Below are 26,143 nucleotides of genomic sequence, written 5' to 3' on the forward strand. Positions count from 1 at the left end.
CTTTGCAGAAAAATTTGCTGACCTCTGAGCTAATGGAGAGTAATATTTTCATGTAAACAAACAATAATCATAAGACATGATAGAAAAGGGATGTCAAACTTTTACCTATCAGGTCAAGGAAATCATCTTAGAGAGGTTGATATCTGAATTGAATCTTGAAGTATTAGCTGTAGTCTTCCAGCTGGATAAGGGGATGGAGCCCTCTAAACAAAGGAAACAACACATAAAAAAGGGCATAGCAATGTGGAAGACAGTGATTTATACAAAGAAACATAAGTATTCTATAAAATACATAAAAAGGAATGGTGGATGATGAGATGGAAAAGGCAGACTATAGTGAGAAAATGAAAAGTCATTAAAGTCTTTATTTTATAAATACTAGTTTTTATATTGTATTTTATATCATTTTTTCCATGAATTCAATTTGCCACGTGGACTGGAGATGACTACCATAAAATAAGAACACAAATGAAGAGCATGACCCTAATATACATGAAAGATAATACATTCTTGAACTCAGAGAAGAGAGGAAAAAATAGATTAAATAAGTCTTTAGGAGAAAGTATTTCCAGAACTCAGTGACTGAGTAGAAATATAGAGCTGCTGAAGAACAAGAAGAAAATCATACTTTCCAAATTCTAGGTCAGGCTAATTGATGTGACTAATTACTACCTATGGTAGGCACAGATGAAGAGGAAAAGGGACACATTTACAGGAAAATACAAATCATTCTATATTTGTAAATGTCTTCAGAGACTCTCTGATTTATTTAAGTCATTTATAATAACTTACAGTTTTGTTCTATTTCGTATTCCTGTTCTTTTAATTTAGTATCTATTCTATAAGAATATTATTGTGCTTTTCATTCTTGTTTAGCTCACAATCGCTCAATAAAAGGCCTAATTTCAGCTTTTATCATTATTTTTGCATGTGTAAAATTTATTTTTCTGAACTTTTAGAAGGGCCTGTGGTTCAGATAACATTCCTAATTTGGTATAACCCCCTTTTCTATAGTTTTGCTATAGTTACTTGAAAAATATATACATTCAGCAACTTGTTTCCTGATATTTAATAAGTCTGTTCAACACCCTTTAATATTATTTTGGTTGTCTTTTCCTTTGTCTCTGTTATTCTCCTGCTTTTTAATTTTTGGCCAAGCCAGGAGTTTCTTCTCAATATGAAGTCTTGTCCTGGGAATCGGGCCTTGCTGATACCTTTTTGGGATCACAGGGACTACACTGCCTCGGCTTATTCAGATATCACCTCTGATGCCTCAGATTCACCAGCTACTGGACTGGGTAAAACCCCTCCCATTGTCACTGCTACTTTTTGGTGAATAACAATGGAATACTTTGAATTTTCCAGATTTAAAATATTTTTGTATTTCTCATTTCTTTTCTCTGCTTCCTTGTGCTCCAAACTGATTCCACAGAGGTCTTATAAATGTTGAAGGTTTTTGGCCATATGTCTATCACAGGGATAACTTTCCAATTCCTTTTGTCATAAATATTTGTAATGTCTATGAGATTTTGCTTTTGCTGTCTAGTTTCTATGTCTACTTACTAAGATAGTTCTGAGACATTCAAACAATACAATTCCTGCCATATCCTTTAGTTACTTGATACTAATGCTTCTAGACATGAGACAGCTACATTATTGTTCACTGAACAATCAGATTTCAAAATAATGTTTCCATGTTTTCAAAAGAGCATATAGTAATACAGAGAAAAATTTAAGAGATGTGTAATTGGGTCTGGATGCTTAAATAACTTGTAAATCAATGGCATAAACTCTGAGAGCGTTTAATTCAAAGATTCTGATTTTGCAAATCAGCTTAAACATGTACAGAAAAAAACATTTATTGTAGCTATTATTCCTTGCAGCATACCCTTAGCTTGTCTTCCTCTTGTGAGTGCACATATTGCAACTGAATCTATGCTTTCCAACATATTGTATTTCAGCATTCCAATCAAAATTAATAATGAGCCTTTGGGTTTATGTTTAATAAACTATATAGAGGAGCTTTATCAAGTATCTTGCTTCTTTCCTGCCTACATTAGTTTCATCAGAGATAATTAAGTTTTACCATGTAATTGAAGGAGAAGACACTAGAAAAGCAAGAAAATAGCAATTTATGCAGTCTTTTAGCAGCTATGGCTTTTAACAACAGGATATAACAATGAGAAATACACTGAAATTGAAAGCAAAGGTAAAAGGCAGTTATCCAGTAAAATATTTATTAATGTGAGAGAATTTAAAAATATAAGCAACTGATTTTATTTATCATCCTTTTTAATATAAAAAATTGGCTTTTAGATTGAGGTACTGAATTGTGCAGAAATAGAAAATTACTTCATTGACAAAACTCACGTCTGCACGATGGTGGAGTGGGACTTGCCAGCACTCATCTTTCTGAATAATTATAAAATACTTTCACAAGAGCTAAGGACACCAGGTAAGAGATTACAGCACTTGGCTATAGCAAAGAAACAAACAAACAAAAAAGATGCATCAAAGAGGGTAGGAGGAACAATATTACATTACCTGTTTTACCCCTGCTCTCAAACCTAAATGCACAGCATGGAAAAATATACCTATTGTGTGGGGAAAGGAGAGAGAAATGAACACTTGACTTTGTCTTAGAATACAACAACTGCCCACCCCAGTAAAACTCAATGCTGGGCAGGCCCCCATGGCCTCAGGCTTCAGGCAGTTACCTGGAGACCACTCCTTCAGGGCTGTCCCAATGCCAGGTTGGACCCTGCAGTCTCAGCAACCAGGCCTGCCCTGCATACTCAGTCTCTGTGTCCACCTCAACTCCAGGTCAACTCTAGTGTCCCTAGGCTCTGGACTGACCACAGTGGAGAGCTGGACCCAGCATGCTCTGACATCTGGCTTGTTCCAGCACCAAGCCAGACCCCACAGACTCAGGCTGAAGGAAGGGCTTTGCAGTCCCAGGCTCCAGACCTGCACAAAGGAGCTGATCTTCAGAAAACAAAAGTGGCACATATACACAGTGGAATATTATTCAGCCTTAAAGAAATAAAAAAAAAATCTTCCCCCAAATCTTGCCATTTGTAGCATTATAGATGAGCCTGGAGAACATGATATTCAGTGAAATAAGCCAGGCACGGAAAGACAGCTATGGCATGATCCAATTATACATGGAATATAAAAAAGTTGAACTCACAGAAGTAGAGAGTATAATGATGTTTTCCAGGGACTGGTGGGAGCTTTAGGGGCTGTTGGGGAGATCATGGTCAAATGATTCAAATTTCAGATAGATAGGAGTAAGAAATTTGAAAGATCTATTTTACAATGTGATGACTATAGTTAATAACAATGTATTTTATCTGTAAATATATATAGCAGAAGGATATACAGAAAGCAAGGCTAAATCCTTCCTCTTTAGGGATAATTTTTAGGAGAATGTGTTCATTTTGAGCTTGCTCTCCAAAGGGATCTACTCTCAGAGTAAGGGTGAATCAGAAGCAAAACTTTTCCAATTCTATGGACAGTAGACCCTGATGCTGAGTGGAGTAAGGTAGAAAAGGAAACAGAAAAAAGGAAAAAAGGAAAAAATCCTTGAAAAGTTGATTATGAAAGAATCTTCACACAGATTTGAAAGCTGGGATGAAAATTGGAAACATTTTGAGAGTTGAATGACATTTGCAGAGTTTGAGCACAGTTGCATGTAAAGCTTTTAAGCAATTCATAAAACTCCAGGTGGATAACATAGGAGAGTATGTTCATGATCTTGTGGTAGGGAATGATTTCTTGACCAAGACACAAAATAATATCAATAAAAAACATTACATACATCTAATTAAAATTAAGAACAGCTATTCATTAGAAGACATCATCTAATAGGTGAAAATGCAAGTCCCAAATTTGGAGAATGTATACACAATAATATAACCAAAACAAGGTCAATATGGAGAATATATAAAGAGCTCCTACATATCAAAAGGTAAAACATAGCGATCTGAAAAGAAAAATGGGCAAAAAGCAAACATGAATATACATTGCACACCAAAAAATACAATACGCTTATAAACATATAGCAGGAGTATGTTAGTAGTCATGGAAATGCACATTTAAATGGTATTTTTCCATAATTTTATGAGTGGGAACCAAAATATTCATCATGTAATATATGGCATGGTGTTATTGGGAAATTAATGAACTCATTGGGGTGAATCTGTTTAAATTACCAGGTTAGAGGTTAGAAGGCAATCAGCAATTGCTTTATATCAAACTTTGCACATTAGTAGACTTTTATATATCATTACACACCTACCATGTGACCAAGTTTTTTTCAAAAATAATCTGACAGAGTCAAGGACAGGCAAATATATGGATCAATTTTATTACCACATGCTGCTGGTAGAATTGTATCTGGAAACAACCAGTTTGAAAAACAGTATGATCTACTGTAGCAAAATTCTACATGTGCCTACCTTTGACTTAACAAATCCACTCCTAGATCCATACTCTAGAGAAAAATCAATTGAACTCATGGACAGAAAGAGTAGAAGGATGGTTACCAGAGGTTAGGAAGGGTAGGGGGTTTCGGTTGAGAGGTGAGGATGGTTAATAGGCACAAAAAAATTAGAAAGAATGAATAAGGGCTACTATTTTATAGCACCGTAGAGTGACTATAGTCAATAAAAACTTAATTGTATATTTTTAAATAACATAAAGAATATAACTTGATTGTAACTCAAAAGATAAATGCTTGAGGGAATAGAGACCCTATTTTCCATGATGTACTTATTTCACATTGCATGCCTGTATCAAAGCATCTCATGTATCCCATAAATATATACACCGACTATTTATCCACGAAAATTTTAAAAACTAAAAATATGTATATATGCATGATAGTTTATGAGAGCATTTTCTGCAATAACCCAAAACAAGATATGATACAAATATCCATCAAGACTAGAAAAGATATACATACTATGCTATGATCATGCAATGGAATACAGTACAGCAATGAAAAGTTAATGTAGATGCAGATACTTTTAAAAATGAGTAAAATTCAAAACAAAATTTTTATTAATTTATTAATAGACATTATTAAGACAATAAGTAATACTATAGGATTCTCTTTTTTTGAGTTTCTTGATCTGATATTACATATATACATATACTTGTTTACATTATTTAATTGTATTATTAAAATATGTATTAATCATTAATAGTTTAATTTTTTCCTGTACTTTGCCTCAGGAAAGGGGAAATCAAACAGAATATTAAATAAAAGAGAAAATTAATATTCTCTATACAATTCTAATACAATAAAAATATCTGAGTGCAGGTCCTACTTGATCATTTTTATTTTTTTATTTTATTTTATTTTTTTTTTTTGAGACAGAGTTTCGCTCTCATTACCCAGGCTGTAGTGCAATGGCACGATCTCGGCTCACCGCAACCTCTGCCTCCTGGGTTCAGGCAATTCTCCTGCCTCAGCCTCCTGAGTAGCTGGGACTACAGGCATGCACCACCATGCCCAGCTAATTTTTTTGTATTTTTAGTAGAGACGGGGTTTCACCATGTTGACCAGGATGGTCTCGATCTCTTGTCCTCATGATCATTTTTAAAAGGTCTCCAGGTTATGTTATTGTGCAAAGTTAAGAACTACCTGTATGAGACAGAAGTTATAACATAAGAAATCTGTTTCAGAGATGTTTCAGAACATGACTTGCCACACATGTCCAAAGCTGGGTGATGGCATGCACCTATGGTCCTAGCTACTCAGGAGGCTGAGGCAAGAGGATTGCTTAATCCCAAGAGGTCAAGATTGAAGTGAGCCATGATTGCACCTCTGCTCTTCAGCCTAGGTGACAAAGTAGAATACTGTCTTGAAAGCAAAACTAAAAAATAAACAAAAATGTAAAAAAATGCATATGCCCAGCACTTTCTATTGCCTTTATGGAAATAACATACATACATTAATACATTCAAACACTAAATTTCTTGTACTATTGTCTTTAGTTACTTTTTGCTAGGTAAAAGCTTTACATGGTAAAATATTTAAACAATAAAATAGGTGACATGGAAAGTAATCCTTCCAACCTCTACCCATCGGATTTTCCTGCCAAGAGTATATGATTGTGATTTTCTCTGTACTCTTCCAGAGATATTCTATGCATATACATAGAGTTATCAGTTTTGTTCACAACAACAGTGTGAACTATTGTGACTGTTTAGAATCTCTGGAAGCCTCAGACACAAGAAGGGGTCCAAACACAAGATCTTTTCTCTGGGCCTCTAAGGGTACTTACAGAAGAGATTGAGTACAGCACAAGAGATATGGCAAAACCTTCCTCAGTGGTGCAGAGACACAAAATCTTGCCCAAATTTGCTTCCTATGAAGCAAAAGTCTTCAGTCCCTGGGAGAAAAGCATAAAACCTGTATCTTCCCAGAAACAATCAAAGGCCCAGTGCTGCTGGATTAAAAAGTAAAAGCGACAGGAAGGGAAGCATGCTCATCTACCCCATAATTCAAGGAAAAGTTCTGCTGGATCTGAGAGAAGGGTAAAAGAAAAATCCATCTGCCACTGGGAGAGGAACAAAAACTTGTTTCAGTCCAGTATCTTACAATAGCCCAACATATCTGCTAGAGCTGAAAAAGAAGCAGGGCTTTAACTCCAGAACAAGATTGCCCACTATTTAGCAGAAGGACAAAAGCAAACCTATTTTAAAAAGCCCATCCCTTTGCCATGTTTAGATGCGTAGGCACATAGAGACTTATATTGGGGCTGGAGCAGAAACACTCAATTTAAAAAGTTCAACCCTTGTGCTAAGGTATGTAGGGTCAAAGTATATTCCTAAGGGAGGCAGGAAGAAGAGAGAATCCATCTGTGTCACAGATATGCAATGCCTGCCAAACACTGAGGCTGATGCAGAAACACTAAGAAAAGTGTTCTGCAACCCTCACACTGAACACATAGTAGTAACTGTCTAATGCTAGAGAAATTTGAAAACTACAGGGCATTGAAAATAACTATAGCAACAACAAAACCCCAAACCAGCCAAATGAAGTGTCTACATTGGATCACCATGCTAACAGCCTGAGAGAAAAGGAGTATCCATTCCCAGGAGAAAACATTATGCTTCAGCCTCTATTATTCTTCTGCATGCAATGTCCAGAGACACCATATGAAAATTACATATTAAAAATTATGAAACACAAAAAACTGAGAAAAAGGGCAATGCAACTTTAGTTCTGGGTCTGATGACTACAGTCAAGAGACAAAGGAGTTCACAGAACTAGAGCCAGAGATGACCCACATGTTGGAAGTATAAACTGGGATTGTAAATAACTATGATTAACATTTATAGGCTATAGAGTAAAAGATAGGAGCCATACATGAAGAGATGGAAATTTTATAGCAGTGATTAAAACTAAAACTCAGCTATGTTTGCAGTTTTAAAAAATGTATCATAGGTTAAAAACTCCTTTGACGGGCATTATCAGCAGACTGAACATGACTGAGTACTTAATAACATATTTGAGAGCAACATGAGCATTTCAAAGTATCTAAAATCAAATTCTATGCAATTAGAGTCTGAGAGAGTAAAGGAAAAAGGAATAGGAGAAGAATATTTGAAGAGTTTAAGAACAATATTTTTTTTCTATTTTAATTAACAAACAACAATAAACTACTGAGGCAAGAATCTTGGAAATCCCAAGCAGGAAATGTATGATGTAAACATAGATGAGCATACATGTGAGCAAAGATTTTATCTTGTACCATATACAAAAATTAAGATGAAACTGACACAGAGCTAAATGTAAGGACTGAAATTATAAAGCTAGAAAGAACTGTAGGAAAAAGCTTTATAACTGTCAGTTAAGCAAAGACATTTTACAAGTTACAAAAAAACATGAAACATAAAAGGAAACAACGAAAACTGAACTTATCCTAATTTTAAAGTTCTGTTGTATAAAAAACATGCTTAAGTTAATAAGACAAGATTCAACTAGAGGTCATTATGTTAAGTGAAACAAGCCAGGCAGGAAAAGACAAACATTGCATGTTCTCACTTATCTGTGGGATGTAAAAATCAAATAATTGAACACATGGGGATAGAAAGTAGAAACATGGTTATAAGAGACTGAGAAGGGTAGTAGGGTGTACAGGCAGGGGAAGTGGGGAGGGTTAATGAGTTTAAAAAATAGTGTGAAAGAATAAATAATACCTAGCCTTTGATTGTACAACAGGGTGACTATAGTCAAAATAATTTAATTGTACATTTTAAAATAACTAAAAGTACAATTGGACTGTTTACAATACAAAGGATAAATACTTAAGGGGATGGATACTCCATTTTCCATGATGTGATCATTACATATTGCATGCCTGCATCAAAATATCTCACATACCCCATACACACACACACACACACACACACACACACACACACACACACACACTATGTACTCACAAAAATTTATAATTAAATAGTAAAAATAAAAGGTTTGAACTAGGAGAACATATTTATAAATGGTATTTCTTATAAAGTGCCTGTATCCAAAATACAGATAACCTTTAAAATTTAATAAAAGAAACAGACCAATGTAAACAATGGATAAAAATATTTAACAGACACTTTACTAAAAAAAGCATATAAATGACAAACACATGAAAAATGCTTAACATCATTAATCACTATAGTAATGCAAATTGAAACAACAGTAAGATTGTACTTTACATAGACTATAATAACTAAAAGGATTGACAGTATCATGTGCTGACAAAAGCATGGAGCAATTGAAGCTTTCATAGATCACTGATCGAAATTCAAAATGGTATGGTCACTTTGAAAAGGAAAGTAGCAGTTTCTTATAGAAATATATTCTACCATATGCTACCATACATACTACCACAGCTAATTAATTCCTAGAAATTTACTTCAAAGACTCTGTGTGTTGGAGTCACCATGTGCAGGGGTCTGTCCTGCAGACCCTGACTCCACAACAGATGAATAAATTCACTTAGACACAGAATACAGTGAACGGGCAGGCTGGGGTATCTGTGACCACTGACAGACATTCAAGGATAGGGCTATAAAGAGATACCCGCTGCCAGCCCCAATGCTCTGACCTTCCTGGCCTTTACTTAGCACACATTAAATGACAAAGGCTTTGAGTCAACACCACTAGAGGGTGAAGATTAAAGGGCAGTTTCAGAGGCCTAAAGCAAAGACAATTTACGGGTAATAAACTTTTGCGGACTCCCAGAGTAGGAGGCAGTTAATCACCTGCTGTAGAGAAAGGTGAGTCTTAGGACCATAAGAGTAAACAAGTTAGAAAAACTCTCCACATTCCTTAGTTTCTACTCTATTTAATTAAGGGGACAAGGCTGCCTTCAACCAAGAACTATAATAAAAACCCTTAGGCCTTCCAAAAGAGTTTGTGTATATTCTCTATAACTAAAATTTTTTCCACCAGCCTGATTGAATACCCACAAGTGTGCATCCATGTAATGATCTGGGTACAAATGTTACAGCAATTATATTTGTAATTGGAAAAACTAGAAACAATATCTACAAATATCCTTCAGATAATGAATAAACTTTTAAAATGTAATATTCATTATATAATATTCAGCAATAAACAGGAACAAACACATAGATAAATCTTAAAAACATTAAACAACGTAAAAAACATCAAACACAAAAGGCTATGTACTATATGATTCCATTATGTGGTATGTATTTTTCATTATAAGTGTTGAATGTTGCTTAATAGTTTGAAGCTATTTAGACTAGATAGTCAACAATAGAAATTCTGTAATTTTCCACTCCATATTAGTTTGTAATATGGAAACAGATTCAGACAAGTAAAATCTCAGATGTGGCAGGATATACTTATGAATACAGGTAGGATAATATTGTAGTTTTGGGGCCTGGGTGATATATATATATATGTTTGTCAAGCTGAAATATGATAAAGTAGAAATGTCTATGCTAGTGTTAGAAACAGCAACAAAGATCATTGCTAAGATTGGGTGTTTTCAGAAAGACTTGCTGCAAAGTGGTATTTTTCAGCAGGGTCTGTGGTAAAGGAGCCAGGCCTGTCTCATTTTGTGGAGATAAAAGGCACATCTTTATATTACTAGGTTTCTGTAGCCCTTTGAAGGAAGGAAAACTATGCTTGGTGTACACAGGAGACACTGATGAAAGCCAGATAGAAATTTAGTGGGGATTTTTATCTTTTTTATTTTGTGAGATTAGAATTCATGTAGGTATCCATTTAATCAGAACCCTGATCATTGTTACTAGGCAAATTAGGCAAATCAACGATAAACTCAGAGGAGGAATAATATTTTGTCATAAGTAATCAGAAAAGATTTCTTAGAGAAAATGCATTAGATCTGAGTCTGGAAGTCTTAGTTAGAATTTGAGTGACAGAGATGGGAGAATAGCATTAATAAATATAGGAACTAGGAGGTTCAGTTGAATTCTAATATGAATGAAAGAACAAAGAAAGCAAAGAGTCAAAGATTGTATTCCACTATCTACCTCATTCTAGGGAAGCTGAGTATACAATTTAATTTCAAATTCTGAATAATCTCTTACTTGCTATGTGAATTACTTGACCTACCTTTCAGTTCACTCATTTGTAACAAATCTTCCTAATATTAATAATTGGCAGAAAGGATTTGATAAAATTGCATAAACAAATACTTATCCTTTAGTAAGTTTTTAAAATGTTGTTTTCTACAACCCAGGCACTCTTTTTCTTGTATAAGGAAATTTTTGTTTTCCAAGAGAGATATTACAAATAAAAATACACTATAGCAGATTAAGAAAGGCTTCTCAGCTAACAGATAGGTTGAGAACACTGACAGTGATTTCCTAAAATTGAGACAGAGATTAGTTACACAGGATAACAAGTGTCAACATTAGGAAATTCACATTTATTTAATCACCACCCCCCACCATCTCCACAACGATGACTCCTCCTAAAAAATTCTTAAGTGTCTTTCATGATGTTGCCCATAGTTTATCAACATCAAAATTATTTACTGTTATTTCCAGTAAATTTACCTGCCTGAACTTTCCTAGCAGGAAAGTTCTTCACACTAGAGTAGTCACTGTATTGCTTATTTGTGCCCCGATTTTGACACTTACCTTACATTGGCAGGTCTGTTCCCAGCCTTTCACTGAGAGGCCATTGAATGAAAGGACCATGTTCTATTATGATTTGTAGCTCCAGCAACTATAAAGTATCTGGAATGTAAAAAGAACATACCAATGCTTGTTATAGAGTAAGTCAAAAGGAAAGTGAGAGATGCTAATAAGGAACAAAAGGTCAGATGGGGATTATAAAATTTTTCTTCAAAATTTTATCTAAAGTTAACTTCTATTTAATGCTGATTGTTGCTTGATGTAACACGCAAAGCAAGAAGGATGGAAGAAAGGAAGAAAAATGGAAAGGGAGGAAGAGAGAGGGGGAAAAAAGAATTACCATCAAATCAAGCAAATACAAATGAAAATACATACTAAAGCTACTGTGCTATGAGTGGGATCTTAAAAAATTATTATAAAACACTATGAGTTGTGAAAGACTTTTTAAGTGGGTTTTTTTGTTGTTGTTGTTACATGAATAAGCTCTTTAGTGATTTCTGAGATTTTGGTGCACTCATCACCTAAGCAGTGAGCACTGTAACCAATGTGTCGTCTTTAATCTCTCCCCCTCCTATTATTTCTCCCAAGTCCCCAAACTCCAATGTATCACTCTTATGTCTTTGTGTTCTCATAGCTTCATGTAACTCACTTAATAAATTTCTTACTGTGAACCATCTGCTATGCCTCTAACATTATTCTTTTCACAAGTCATTTATTTATTTGCTATGAAGTTTCTCATAATAAGATATTTGCTTAAAGATGTTTCATAAAATATTGGTCCTCCTTGTTTGATCTTATATAGAATGGAGAAAATATTCATAATTCAAGCCAACATATGGGGGTGGCAGGTGGTCATTTCCCACAATAATGGCTATGATATGAGTTAATTTCAAATTCCAAATTAAAAAGCAATGAGTTCCAAAATGCATAATCCATGCAAGGAAAACAACACTTTGAGGACGAAACCCATCAGTTATTAACTGTTTCAAAAGAATGAACCCTCTAACAATAAAAGCTTTGTTAACCAAATTTCACAGTATATGGCAGTATTCAAAGCACAGCAATTCTGACATCTATCAACTCTTTAATAAGCAAGTAGGGAAAGAAAAAGTCAATTACTTTTTGTGAAATGTTTTAAAAGAAACTGTGTGGTTTACTAACACTATTTTTTTTTAATCATTTAAATTCTGATGGCAGGATATGTCCCTCCAGCCTATTTCATGTGTAACTTTAAAAATGGTATTCTATTGTTTCAAATAAGACTAGGAAATTGTACCAACCATATGCCACTGACCATGCCAAGAAAATAAGGAGACTGCCCCCTCTAAACTTGATTACCATAAGAAGTCATTGACAAAGTTATAACAAATCTTTTAGTTATACTTCTTCCTGTTATTACAAAAATGAATGATGAAAACAAATCTCTAATGTTTTTTATGTCTAACAGACTTAACCAAGTTTTGGTTTTCCATGTCAACACAACCAAATATTCCTTAACTATTAATAAATGGAACAAAAACAAACCTATTTTGAAAATATATGAAAATTTATGGTGATTCTATCTTGAAGAGAGAATGTCATTTGCTAGAAGAGAATAATGAGAAGAAGCAATGATTCTCTTTTTCCTCACTATAATTCTTAATATTAAAATGTTTTATAATTAGCATGAATTTCCCTACTACTGGTCTTTAAGAAGTTAATATTGATAAATATGTAGTACCTCAGTATCAAATAACAATCATAAAACACGTTAATTTTCATTAAAATCAAATAACAAAAAGTTGATAAGCTACCTGTGAAGATTTTTACAGAGATTTCCTATTGAAATTTAAATGGTAGCCAGATGTACAAAACAAGAGGTTGACAATTACCAAGCAACAATTGGATCAACATATCCAGTTGGTAGCTTCTGTTTACCAATGCATTGATGCCCTAATTTTGTAGATTTGTAGGATGTATTTGCACTGCCAAGGAGACTAATGGCTCCAAATGTGTTCGACTATGGCTTTTGTTCCTGTTCTGTCAATAACAACTTTTATACACTTAAAAAACTGGCTAGTTCTCTGAACATTAATTTTTGTCCGATTACATTGGGTCTAATGTTCCCTGATTATAAACTTTATGATTCTACCAATCTATCCTATCAGTATTCTTAACATCAACAAATTTGCATTAATGACTTTGGGTGTCGAGGGTACTATATTTATGTTTCCACACATACACAAACACACAAATATGCCTTGGGATTTTAGGTTAAAATTAAATTGTGAAGGGTATTACCTGCTGGGTTACACTAAAGATATGTTCTGTAAGTGGTGGAGACACATATAAAAGCTTTTTAAGGGTAGGAGTAAGGTATTATATTTAGGCTTAAAAACATGGCTACAACATAGAGGGGAGATTAAAAAGATAAATCAGGAAAGGCTAGGAGATCTGACAGGCACTTGTTTTACAGTGCTGATGATAATGAAGTGGTGGTGTAGGAAAGGAAAGAAAACCCCTGGTAAAATGTTTTGGAAATACATTTTAAAAACCTTAGTGAATGAGCAGATTTGGGATGAATGACAAGAAGAGACCAAGCTCATGTGAGGTCAATACACAGCGTAACAAGTGGCAAAGGTAGCCATTTCCAGTTTTATAATAAAATTCATGGCATCGAATATCATTGCCCACTTCTAATATATATGGAGAGCAAGAAGAACATTAAAATAAAAATAATGTTGAAGACCACAACTTATAAAAGTTGACAGAGAGTGAATGATCTACCAAACACTGTAAAGAATGAACCAGAAGAGAAGGAACAGGGTGAAATCAATGAAAGCCAACAGAATAAGTAGTATTTAAGAAAAAAGTTATTGTCAATGTTGTCAAACAATGCAGATATAAAAAAGAGCCCTCAAAGGACCCTATTGGATGGATTAAATCATGAGGTAATCAATGGCACTGGTCAGTGTGATCCCAATGGAGTGGTCATGGCTTAGGTGTGAAGGCGGTTCGCAGGAATATAGGAGTAAGAGGTGCAGAAACAGGTGGCAACCACTGACGCTTTCTGTGAGGTTCTGACATAAAAATGAGGAAGGATTTAGTGAAGGAGAGAGGTAATAGATTAAAAAGTAGTCATGGGAACAAGCAGATAATAGAGGTAATTTGTTTATATGTAGGAAAGATGTTGAGGTCCTTAAATGCTTTATTAGGAAACTACCAGCAAGAAAAAAGTTAAATACATTGGAGAGAGCACTAATATTGATAATATCCTCGTGGGAATGGAAGGGTATAGGCTGAGGAGCACAGATGGAAGGATTCTTTTTTTTTATTATTGTACTTTAGGTTCTGGGGTACATGGGCATGTCATACAGGATTGTTGCATAGGTACATATGTGGCAATGTGGTTTGCTGCCTCCAACACCGCCCTCCATCTATATCTGGCATTTCTCCCCATGTTATCCCTCCCCAACCTCCCCACCCCCTGCTGTACCTCCCCCTAACCCCCTCAACAGACCCAAGTGTGTGTGATGCTCCCTCTCTGTGTTCATGTGTTCTCACTGTTCAACACCCGCCTATGAGTGAGAACATGCAGTGTTTGATTTTCTGTCCCTGTGTCAGTTTGCTGAGAATGATGGCTTCCAGATTCATCCATGTCCCTACAAATGACACGAACTCATCGTTTTTTATGGCTGCATAGTATTCCATGGTATATATGAGCTATGAGCCACATTTTCCTTGTCTAGTCTAACATCCATGAGCATTTGAGTTGGTTCCAGATCTTTGCTATTGTATACAGTGCTGCAATGAACATTCATGTGCATGTGTCCTTATAACAGAACAATTTATAATCCTTTGGATATATACCCAGTAATAGGATTGGATTCTTTTTTTTTTTTTAATAGAAGGAAATACTGCTCCTCCTGAAGACTATCTCTTGAGAATATCAGAGATCGTCCTTTAACCAGGCTTCTCAATATACTCTTCTGGGATAACCAAATCCCTAGAGGTTCCAGAGTTCAAGTTCAAGTTTCAAATTCAAATGAAATTTTTTTTTTTTTTTTTTTTTTTTTTTTTTTTTTTTTTTTTTAGACGGAGTTTCGCTCTTGTTACCCAGGCTGGAGTGCAATGGCGTGATCTCTGCTCACCGCAACTTCCGGCTCCTGGGTTCAAGCAATTCTCCTGCCTCAGCCTCCTGAGTAGCTGGGACTACAGGCACGCACCACCATGCCCAGCTAATTTTTTTTTGTATTTTAGTAGAGACGGGGTTTCACGATGTTGACCAGGATGGTCTTGATCTCTTTACCTCATGATCCACCCACCTCGGCCTCCCAAAGTGCTGGGATTACAAGTGTGAAAAATTTTAATGAGCAAAAGTAAATCAAGTTTTATAAGATTTTGTTTAAGATCACGTGCTAACCTAGTGCCTGTCTTTATCAGGATGTCTCTTTCAAATCAGAATATGTTTGAGTGACCCATCACTTATGTAGATATTTCTGAACACAAGTTAAACACAGCAATACATAGATGAACTCTTCTGGCCTCTCTTGTGTTTCTGTAAGGTATTATCCTTTGCCTTATGGAGACTGTCTTCTTACATTCTCCATGCCAAAATCAGTCAAAACTTAGGCACCACCAAACCCAGTCCCTGAACTTCCACACTTAATCTTTCTGTTAATCATCTATACCAGACAGGATGCAGAAGTCCATAATTCTGCAAGCACTTTCTCTGTCCCTTGATAATTTTGATGAAATAGAAAAAAAAATATTTTCTGCATTAATTTCTATCACTTGTGCTGTAAAACTGCAGGTTTTGGTGGGTCTAAAACTGATACAACCTGTAGGGATCTTTAGGAGAATATCTAGATGTGTAAACCAATGTATAAAATACATTGGAATATGTGGATTTATAAACTCAAAAGTTTGTGCAGGGCTCATTAAAGGGACAGTTTAACTGAGAAACAGTGACGATTAAGCTTTATTAACTTCATGTTAAAACTGTCTAAAACCAAAAGAATTTTAAGTTATATTGTAGAAGTTGAGGTGTTATGTTAGTTTTTCCATAAAGTTAACAGAACACCACAAGCACACAAACCCAGTTGGATGAGTAGAAGGAGTACTGTTTTCTAACTCATATTCCCCTGCATGCCTGAAATAAGCTTCTATTACCAGAGTGATTCTCAAAAAACGTATGAGAGTCAGTTTCTTGTGATGTGGTGGACATTTCACCTAGATCATATTCCAGAATTCATCTTTGATATGCTCCTCTCCAAATTTATTCACTTGTTTAATATATTAAATTTGCTTTCATTTTTCCTCTTGATTTTTTCTCTCTGCATTTTCTCAACATTTATCTTGAATGTAGGCTAAGACCCTTCCATTTGGCTTTATGCCTGAAATCTTTCACTTCTAGCTGCTACCTCATGGACCCTATAACGTGCACTACGCTACACTTCCTAAGATTCTGTTTCTTAGGCATTGTGCCCTTCTTCCAAAAATCTTCAATGGTTCTTCAACACAAACAAAATGAGATCCAGAAGAACTGTCACTATCAAAATCCTTCACTTACTCTCATTTATTCTTATTTACTATTACTTTTCTATGTGACAGTACACTTTAGACAAATTAGTTTATTGGTTGTCTCACATAGGCTTTTATGCATGCTTTCTTCCCACATGGAATATTCTCAGCACTTTTACCCCATCTATCAAGTTGTTATCTGTTCTACATAAGCAGTTTCAAAAGTTACACATCTTTTTCAAATTTTAGTAAGCATTTCCTCTTTTTTATTGCCCAATCACTCTCACGATGCCCAGCATCTTCTTAGGACTATCATATTTATCTTTTCTTGTTTACTTTCTGTTGGTTCATAACACTACAAATCCTTTCAGGTTAGAAGACACTTAGACAATTTTTGTTTTAGTTCTCTGAACACGTGACCTATTGCCCAGTGTTTAGAAGTACATAAACAGTTGTTGGTAAGGATTTTAATTTCTCGTAGAAAGATTGCAAAGCTAGACACTGGTGTGATGAGAAAATACCTTCTATTTCCATTGATTTTATAACTTGCACTGGATTAAATTTCCCAAGATGCTTCTTTATGGGCATTGCATTCTTGTTCCCAAACCCTCCAGCTGTCCCTCAAAACATACAAAATAAAATTCAAATAAACTGGCAACTATGTTCTAACACAAAATAAGTCCTATAGTTACCTTTATTTGTTACTACTTTTCTTACCAAACTAATTACAATCCAATTAGCACATAAAACCTCAACTCTATTATTTTCTAATGTCATTCACAGAAAAAAAAATGTTTCTGGCAAGCCAAACACGCTGCTTTTTTTGAAGATGGGAAATAAGTGAATTTTATGCACATCTTCAAGATGAGCTCTGGAAAATAAGAGACTAATTGGAGTGCTAAAACCCAATTTAAAAAATTATTTAGACAAAGAAGAAATATGTAGAATCCCTTAGATTCCCAAACTTGCAGGGAGCAATGTATGAGTATTTCATAGACAATTATTGTCAAATCCTTATAAAAGTTCTCTTGCATGAGCTATTACAAAATATACTTTTTAAAATGCTTTTTAAAACTGTCTATACAGTTAGGCATATTCTATTTTAAAATGTCATTGTTTTGCCCAATGCCTACTACTTGGAAATACATTTTACTAATTCAATGAAATTGAATATAACAAATAAAAATTTAAATTCGATGAAAGTAGTATAATCTTCATACATATACAAAATTTTTATTGTTCTTGATTAAAACAAGATCTCAATAGGCAAAGCATTCTAAAACAGTATCAATCTTATATAAAAGCAAATAGTTTTTTCATGTCACACTGAGCATTATACAGTGATCTGCATTGTTAAAGCTATAGTAAAATTTATCTATATCCACTTTTAGCACAATTTTTCTTTTTTTATCTGTAATATCACTAGGAATATGCTATGCCTCTTTATAATTCTTAAGTCTAGCCTTACTGCTGTACCTATACGTTCCTAAAATGCTCTCTGTAATAAGAGAAGTTAATCTTGTCCTGACTCATCATTAAAACTCCAGAAAGTTACAAAAATTATTTAGCAATATATGAGAGTCAAACACTAAAATATTTCACAGAATGTTCTAAACATTTATCTGCAATGCAGGGACAATGCATTTTCACATTTATTGTCTGTAGACTCTCAAATTTATTTATCCACCTAATATCCTTCCCCTGATTTCTGGTCACATATATTCAATTGCCTCTTTCATAGTTTGTAGTAAGCATCTCAAACTGAGAATTTGCAAAGCTCAGCTCCTCAATCCCTGCTCCCATCCCATACTGCCTACTTTATTTTTCTTTTCTATCTCAGTCAAAGGTAACTATAATCTTCTAATTTTTCACACCAAAATCTGGGAGTCATCCTAATTCCTCTCACTTTCACATTATGCATCCAATTTCTTTAGGAAATTCTGTCCCTACTGTTTCAAAATTCATCCAGTACTTGATAACTTCTCACATGTCCACCATTAACCCACTGGCCCCAGATGCCACCATCTTAGAAGGTGCACCTGGTGGTATATATTTTGCTAGTGAATTTTCATGAGTGATATTCTGTGTTACACATCAGGTTGTATTATGTATAAAATGCTTCTATGACTAGTTTTATGTTATAAAACATAAAGAATAAGTGTAATAAAAAGGATGCTAATACATATCTACTTGATTGTTCTGCATTTACCCTGCTGCTCCTGTGTACCTGTTATTTCCCATCATATCACTAATCTCTATTAGCTTTATATGAATAGGTTTTACGTATAAATTAATTGGTATTATTTAAAACTTCATACATGTACATAAGTTTATCATTTTAGGTCAACTACTTAGGAGCGTATTGTAGATGAATTTCTCTATTGAGCTTATTATTGTAATTCTAAACAATACAAAGATACATTATGCAAACAGCTTTATTTTCAAGTCAGATGAAATGCTAACTGCAGGAAGCATGGATGTACTACAGTACCACAAATCAGAATCCATGGCCACAGGCATGTGCAGTCCAGCGGGATGATTTCCAGGGAGTACTGCCAGCATGGCACCTCTCCAGTATCCGTGAGAAGCAGGCAGACCCTCTCCAATACAGCCCAGTCTCAGACTTTTAGTGTAGGAATGGGGTTGGGATTTTCCTTGGATGCTCTATCTCAGCCCTACAGGTAGTAACTCCCCCTTATATATGCAATTTCTGTATTTTTCAAGTTTATATCTTACTAACAAATCCACGTTTCTCTAATCCCATGTAATTAGTTCTTTATGTTAAACTTTCTCTCTTCTTGTTACCATGAGTATCCGTCTACTGATTGGACCTTGACTGATACACATGTATCCTCATGATATAAGACAGAGATGACATCGCACATCAGAGGAGGATGGACAAATATGTCAGCAAATAAGGAGGGGTGGGTATCCATAGAGAAATAGAAGAAAGAAAAATGAAAGAAGAAGGAAGAGAGAAAAGTAAAGAGGAAGAAAAAGAGAAAGGAAGGAACTGGTTTTAAAGGCCACTATTTTATATTATACACAAAACAATTCTATATCTGTTAAAAAAATTAAATGTGAAAGACAACTACGAACTTTTAAAACATAAAGGAAAATATCTTTAAAACTTTAGGGTAGGAAATTGCTTAAATGAGACACAAAAAGCACTAATCATAAAAGAAAGCATTGATAAAGCATCTAGAAATTGTAAAACTTTAAACATACATCATGAAATTAAAAAGACAAGGAACAAATGTGTAGAGATATTTTGTAATTTAACAAGGAAATGACAAGACAAACCAGTGTAACACGAACAAAATACTAAACATAAGCCTTTCCCACATCAAGGAAACAAATTCAATTGGCCAATAAACTTATGATACAGCACTCAACATAATTATTAATCAGAAATTTCAAATCTAGCTACACTGATGTGTTACAAACCTTCTCAGGTGCTGCCAAAGTTGAAGAGAATTTTAACCGTAATCATATCTGGAGAGAATGTATAGTGCTTCTTTAGAAACAATGTGTATATGCTCTTGATTCATTTATCATTGTTGGCATCATCTACCTGTTTTCAGTTAAGCGGGATTTAAGTACAAAATCATCTGGCTGCCAGACACAGTGGCTCATGCCTATAATCCCAGTACCCTGGGAGGTGGAGGCAGGTGGATCACTTGATGTCAGGAGTTCAACCCCATCCATACTAAAAACACAAAAATTAGCTGTACATCGTGGTGTGCACCTGTAATCCCAGCTACTAAGGAGGCTGAGGCACGAGAATTGCTTGAGTCCTGGAGGTGGAGGTTGCAGTGAACCAAGATTGCACCACTGCACTAAAACCTGAGCAACGGAGTGAGACTCAGTATCGAAAAAAAAAAAAAATCTTCTGGCTGGTTCCAGTGTCTTTGATTTTAATTTCATTGAACTCTGACTAACACATTGTTATCAAGTTGTTCTGAAATTCTATAGATACCAATGCATAGACTTCAGACATTTAGAATTTACTCTCTCTCTTCTGTACCCCCAATTTCCTAAGAAATACACATGAGAAAGTATCTTTATTCCTTTTGTGTTTCTCCATATGCATACTTAAGTTTTGTGAGATATGAAACTTCATTTCTATGTATAAGTCTCCTATAGGCCTCTGTGCAGGATTGTCCGTGTTTGGTAATTATTGCTCAGAATATGAAGTCATTGCACTCAAAATTTAAGGTGTTATATTTGGAAATCACAGGGTATTTTTTATTACAAAAATTCAAGTTTGTGCTATAAATGATTTTTATTAGGTGTTTTACGCATGTATACTTAAATGTACATTCCCCTGTGTGTGTGTGTGTGTGTGTGTGTGTGTGTGTATAAAATGTATTTATGCTTGTATGAATATGCATTAACTCACTTTAAAAAATGCTATATTTGTCCTCCAGAACTCAGATTTTGTTGACAGCCTCCTGTAATCCTGTTGCTTATTTTTTCTTTGGACCTCTTTATGTAAGTGGTGATTTTATATTTGGTACTTAAACCTCAGCCCGGTTGTTAACATTAGCTTAGGAAATTGCAAAAGGCACAACTCATTGTGTTCTATACGATGACAGTCTGGGAGAAGACAAATTACACAATAAATGTCATCATAGTAAGTGATGCTCTGGAAGATGTATATTTTTGATGAACATATATTTCTATGATATAAGATATAGGATTGAAGATTTAAAAAACTTAAAAATTGTAACTATAATAAGAAACTCATTACTTTATTTAAAAAGCAAGAAAAAGTTGTCAGAATAAGCAAATTTGAAAATATTAAAAACTATAAGAAATGCATTAATTTATAAAAAAGATAAAGAGAAAATTGATAGACTATATGAATAGTCAATCGGTAGAAGAGTTAGACAAAATGAGTAATTAAAAAGACATATCTAAATACAATAATGAGAAAATGTAAATTAAAGTAACAATGAGATACATTTAATATGTATCAAACTGGCAAATATTAGAAAGATCAATTTAACATTGTGGGAGAAACAGGAAAAAGAAAAGAGCCATATATTTTATATCTATAAATTGGGATTGATAATAAGATATATGTCATAGGTCTTATACTTAACACACCTGAATGAGTACACAAACCTTATTTTACTCTTGACAACTATAAACTTGGTAATTTTCCATTGCTCTGCTGAGAAACAGCATTTTGTTTATAATTGCCATTTATTTGTTGAGTACCAAATTTCACCAAATTACCATATTTTGACTGATGAAAAGAAAAAAACATACTGTTCAAAGAAAACACTGACCAAAGACACTTCTATGTCCTAGGGAAGTGAATAATATATTTTGGAAATTTACATAACACCAAACTGGACAAAGTTTCGTTAAAAGATAAATTACCTTTACCCATCATTCTCATTCTTTCTCTCCATTCCAGAGTATAATATTTTTTAAAAGATATAACAAAGGTTGGAGTTGTATTATTTTTAAGCAAGGAGAAAAACCCTCAATATTACTGTACCAGAAAGAGTAATGAGAAAGCAGAAAGAAAAAGAAAAAGGCAGAGTGAAGTTTCTGGGGGTAGCGGGGAACACAGGGAAGCATTGCCAAAATGACTTAGTAGTTGTCCACAACACATATGAATGGACAGAGCAGTTAAAAGAAAATCCATCTCCAATGTGAGGCAGAGGTACATGGAGGCTAGTAATATTAATATTCAAATTTAACTATTGTTCTATTTTCAAAAGCAAGAAAGACTGCTTCCATCCCAAAGGATAATCATAGGAAATTTCCTCGAGATTTCCCGTTAACTCTCAGACAATATTATGAAGACTCACATACACCAAGTATTAAGATCCATTTAATTATTCAGTTGTAAAAACACTTATATATTACTACAGCTGTTATATGATTTATTTTAAAGCAAGGAAAGAGATACTGCTAATAATGGACCAAGTAATTTAGCACATTTTATGATATTACTGTTTACTTTAATGTGTAATGTCCTGTCTCTTCATTCTCTCTTTCCTTGGGTCACTTACTTTATCACTATCATTTTGACTCTGTAATCATTTTTCTTTTTTCTAAAGGACACTGATGGTTTATCTTTAGATGTGCTTTGCCAAAGATATATTCTTTCTGTGATACAAACACAGTTAGTCACTTTGCTTTGAAATTGAAATTGTAAGACCCTAGATAAAATAATGTAACAATGTGACTACCTCAGCACCCCCAGAATAAAGAAAACAAAAAACAAAAACTCTGCTATCACTACCTAAAAGATGGTGCTTATACGGAATACAATGCAAGGTTAACTCTCCATTTGTGTGACCTGTTGTCTTGTTATTCTCTGCATAGTGTAGTCATCAGTTATATCTTTATAAAAACAAACAAACACACACATCCTCAAGTTTAATTATTCCATATATTTGTAGATAATCGTTAAATGTATTTGGTTTAGAAAATCTCCTCATACAATTTAAGCTTTTGAAAATAATTATACTTTAAAGAGCATTTATACAATCCTCATATTTAATTCATAAATATGGAAACTTTTTGCATTTTATGACTGAATAATATGATATGCAAAACAACCTAATGTTTTTTCCTCTGACTCAACATGTTTTTTTTCTACTAATAAAAATAATCACTCTCATTTTCTCAATATATAATAAACTATCTGACCGCACAATTCTAAAGAGTTTGTGTATCACACTCATCATCACAACCACCGTGCAAAATAGTTATTATTTTCTCCATTTTGTAGAGAAGAAAAATGAAAGTTATATATAAACTTGCTTAGAACCACAAAAGTAAAAACTGATGAAAGCAAAGTTAAAACCTGATTTTATTTAATAAATGTTAAATTGTTTAAGTTGTATTCACCCATTTAACTACAGTATACAGTTGGAGAAATTTTGATAACTGTGTACTGACATTTAACTCTCACAATACAAAAAAGATAGAAAATGGTTCCATTGTCTTAAATGTTCTCATAATCCTTTGTCTACAAAGGATTATCTCCTCTCCCAGTCTCCAGCCTCATGCAACCACCCATCTCATCTCTCTTCCTAGACATTTTTTCTAAGAGTTCATATGAATACATCACACAGAATGTAGCTTTTTGAGAGATTATTTTTACTTATCATAAGATTTTCTGATTCAGTCATACTGTTGTGAATATTAGTATTTTCCCCTTTACTGCTGAGTTATATTTCATAGTAACAATATGCCACAATTGATTTACCCATAGGCTAGTTAATGGGTGGTTGGATAGTTTCCAGGTTTTTTTCCTCCCTTTTTATTATTTTAAATAATGTCGTTGTAAATATTTACATAGTGGTCCTTAGGTGGACAAATGTTTTTACTTCTCTTGTGAAATATAACAAGGAGTAGGATTTCTGGTTTCTATAAGTGTATATTCCATTTTAAAAAGATGTTGCTATATTGTTTCCAAAGTGACTGTGACCACATTTCCACTAGCATCCTCTGAGTTTCAGTTATTCCACATTCTTACCAAAACTGATGTTATCAGTCCTTTAACTGTATCTTTTCTAGGGGGTATGTAGTGGCATCTTATTCTGTCTCTTTTTTGTTTTTGAAATTGTGTGATGACTCGGGATGTTGAGCATTTTATATGCTTGTCATTTATATATCTTTTTTGTGAAATGTCCCTTCAAAATTTTTGTCTCCTTTTAATTGAATTGTCTGTCTTAATTATTACTAATTTGTAGGTTTAATTTATATATTCTTGATAGAAGCTTTCTGTTTGATATATGTTTTGGAAAGATTAGATTTTCTGTGGCTTGCCTTTTCATATCTTAAATACATATTTGAAAAAAAGGTTTTCATTATTATAAAATATATGTATTTTTGTTTATAGTTTTTACCTTTTTAAATCTCTAAGAAACTTTTACCTAAATCAATGTCACAAAGATTTCTCAAAAGCTTTTGTTTATAATTTTAAAAATTTTATAATTTACAATTAGGGCTCTAATCCACCTTCAATTAACGTTTGTGTATGATGTTAGGTAAGGGTCTAGGTTCTTGTCTTCCCAATATATGCATTCACATGTTTCAGCACCAAGGTTTGAAAAGGATATATATTCTTAATTGCATTACATTGGCTTCTTGGTCATACAGTAAGTAATCATACAAATTTGGGTCTATTTCCAGAAAATCTGTTTTTCCAATTGGTCTATATGCTTAGCCTTACGTCAATACCACACTGTCTTTGTTACTCCCTATTAAGTCTTGAAATCAGCTAACATAAGCCCTCCAATTTTATTCTTTAACAAAACAATTATATATTGGCTATTTTAGGTACCTTGATTTGTCATATAAATAGTTCACTTTTAAATATGTATCAGAATTCCTGATAGATTTTTAACTGTGACTGCATAAAATACATGAATTAATTTGGGGCTGAAATTACAAGTCTGACTCCATTTTTGATGTTCAGCTGCTCACACCTTTGAAGTGGCGTAGATCCTTGCCCTCAGCCAAGCCCCACTGCCTAACCACAATCAAAATCCAAATCAACCCCTACTATTGGGTCAGTATGGAGATGCGGCCTCCTCTCCCCAGAAAGCCTCATTATGTAAATAGTAAGTCTTTCATACTTTCTTGGTGTATGTGTAGAATCACAAATGTTGTCATCAAGCTAAATTTGGGGTGTTTGGGCATCCAGATTCTTCAGAGAGGTCACAACAATTGGCTCTGTAAATAGGATAGTCTACACCATGGCAGCAAATACTGGGGTCCTTCTTCTCTTACTTTGACCTGCCAACTGGTTCTGCTACATGGTAGCAAGCATGTACAGTAAGCTGCTGCCTAATGGCTGGCATGAGTTTGAGTTGTGCTATTTTGTGCTGCATTTCCTGATTTCTACTGAGCTTCTCTTACAGATATAACTGCCCTCAACCATAAACTTTTATAATACATTGCCATGTAGGAGCAGGAGCATAGGATTGGGACTCTCCTTAAAATGGCATTGGGTTATGTGTCTCAGCCCAGATCTATTTGTAAATATTAGAATGAATCATGTCTCAATTCCAGTATAAGCTACCCTGGCTGCTAGACTCAGAGGAATGACTCTTACCCTATGACCAACTGTGTGTCTCAATCAAGCAGTGCATCCCATTCTATAGAGTGCCCAGGGAAAGGCTGTGCTGTGCTATCCTAGGGCTTCTCAGGGGTTCCTCATGTGGAGGAAATATAGTCACAATTTGAAGAGCAGTTACTCTTCGCAGATTAGAATTGTTGAGGTCCATTCCTACACTTCACATGGCTCTTTTGGACCCTATAAAATACCTGGTTGCTCCTACCTCTGTTTAAAATGAAGGTCCTGATCCTCAGGGTTATAGGAAAGAGCACTCATGTCACTCTCTTGGCAGAATCAAAAGCTTAAATCTACCATAGATGAGGCCCCCAGCCCTGGTGATACTAATTTGAAACTCCCAGGAGGAAGAAATATGGAAAGATGAACAGCACCGAGAGACAC

The 26,143-nt window shown here is 34.4% G+C and overlaps 1 pseudogene; it reads right to left on the bottom strand.

Moving 5' to 3' along the window:
- The window catches only part of LOC101042176 (putative C-mannosyltransferase DPY19L4 pseudogene), a 29,334-nt pseudogene extending 18,123 nt beyond the window's left edge, over nucleotides 1–11,211 (bottom strand).
- Between the last annotated feature and the right edge of the window lie 14,932 nt (nucleotides 11,212–26,143).

The sequence above is a fragment of the Saimiri boliviensis genome, chromosome 10 (genome assembly GCF_048565385.1).
Source record: "Saimiri boliviensis isolate mSaiBol1 chromosome 10, mSaiBol1.pri, whole genome shotgun sequence".
Taxonomy (NCBI): domain Eukaryota; kingdom Metazoa; phylum Chordata; class Mammalia; order Primates; family Cebidae; genus Saimiri; species Saimiri boliviensis.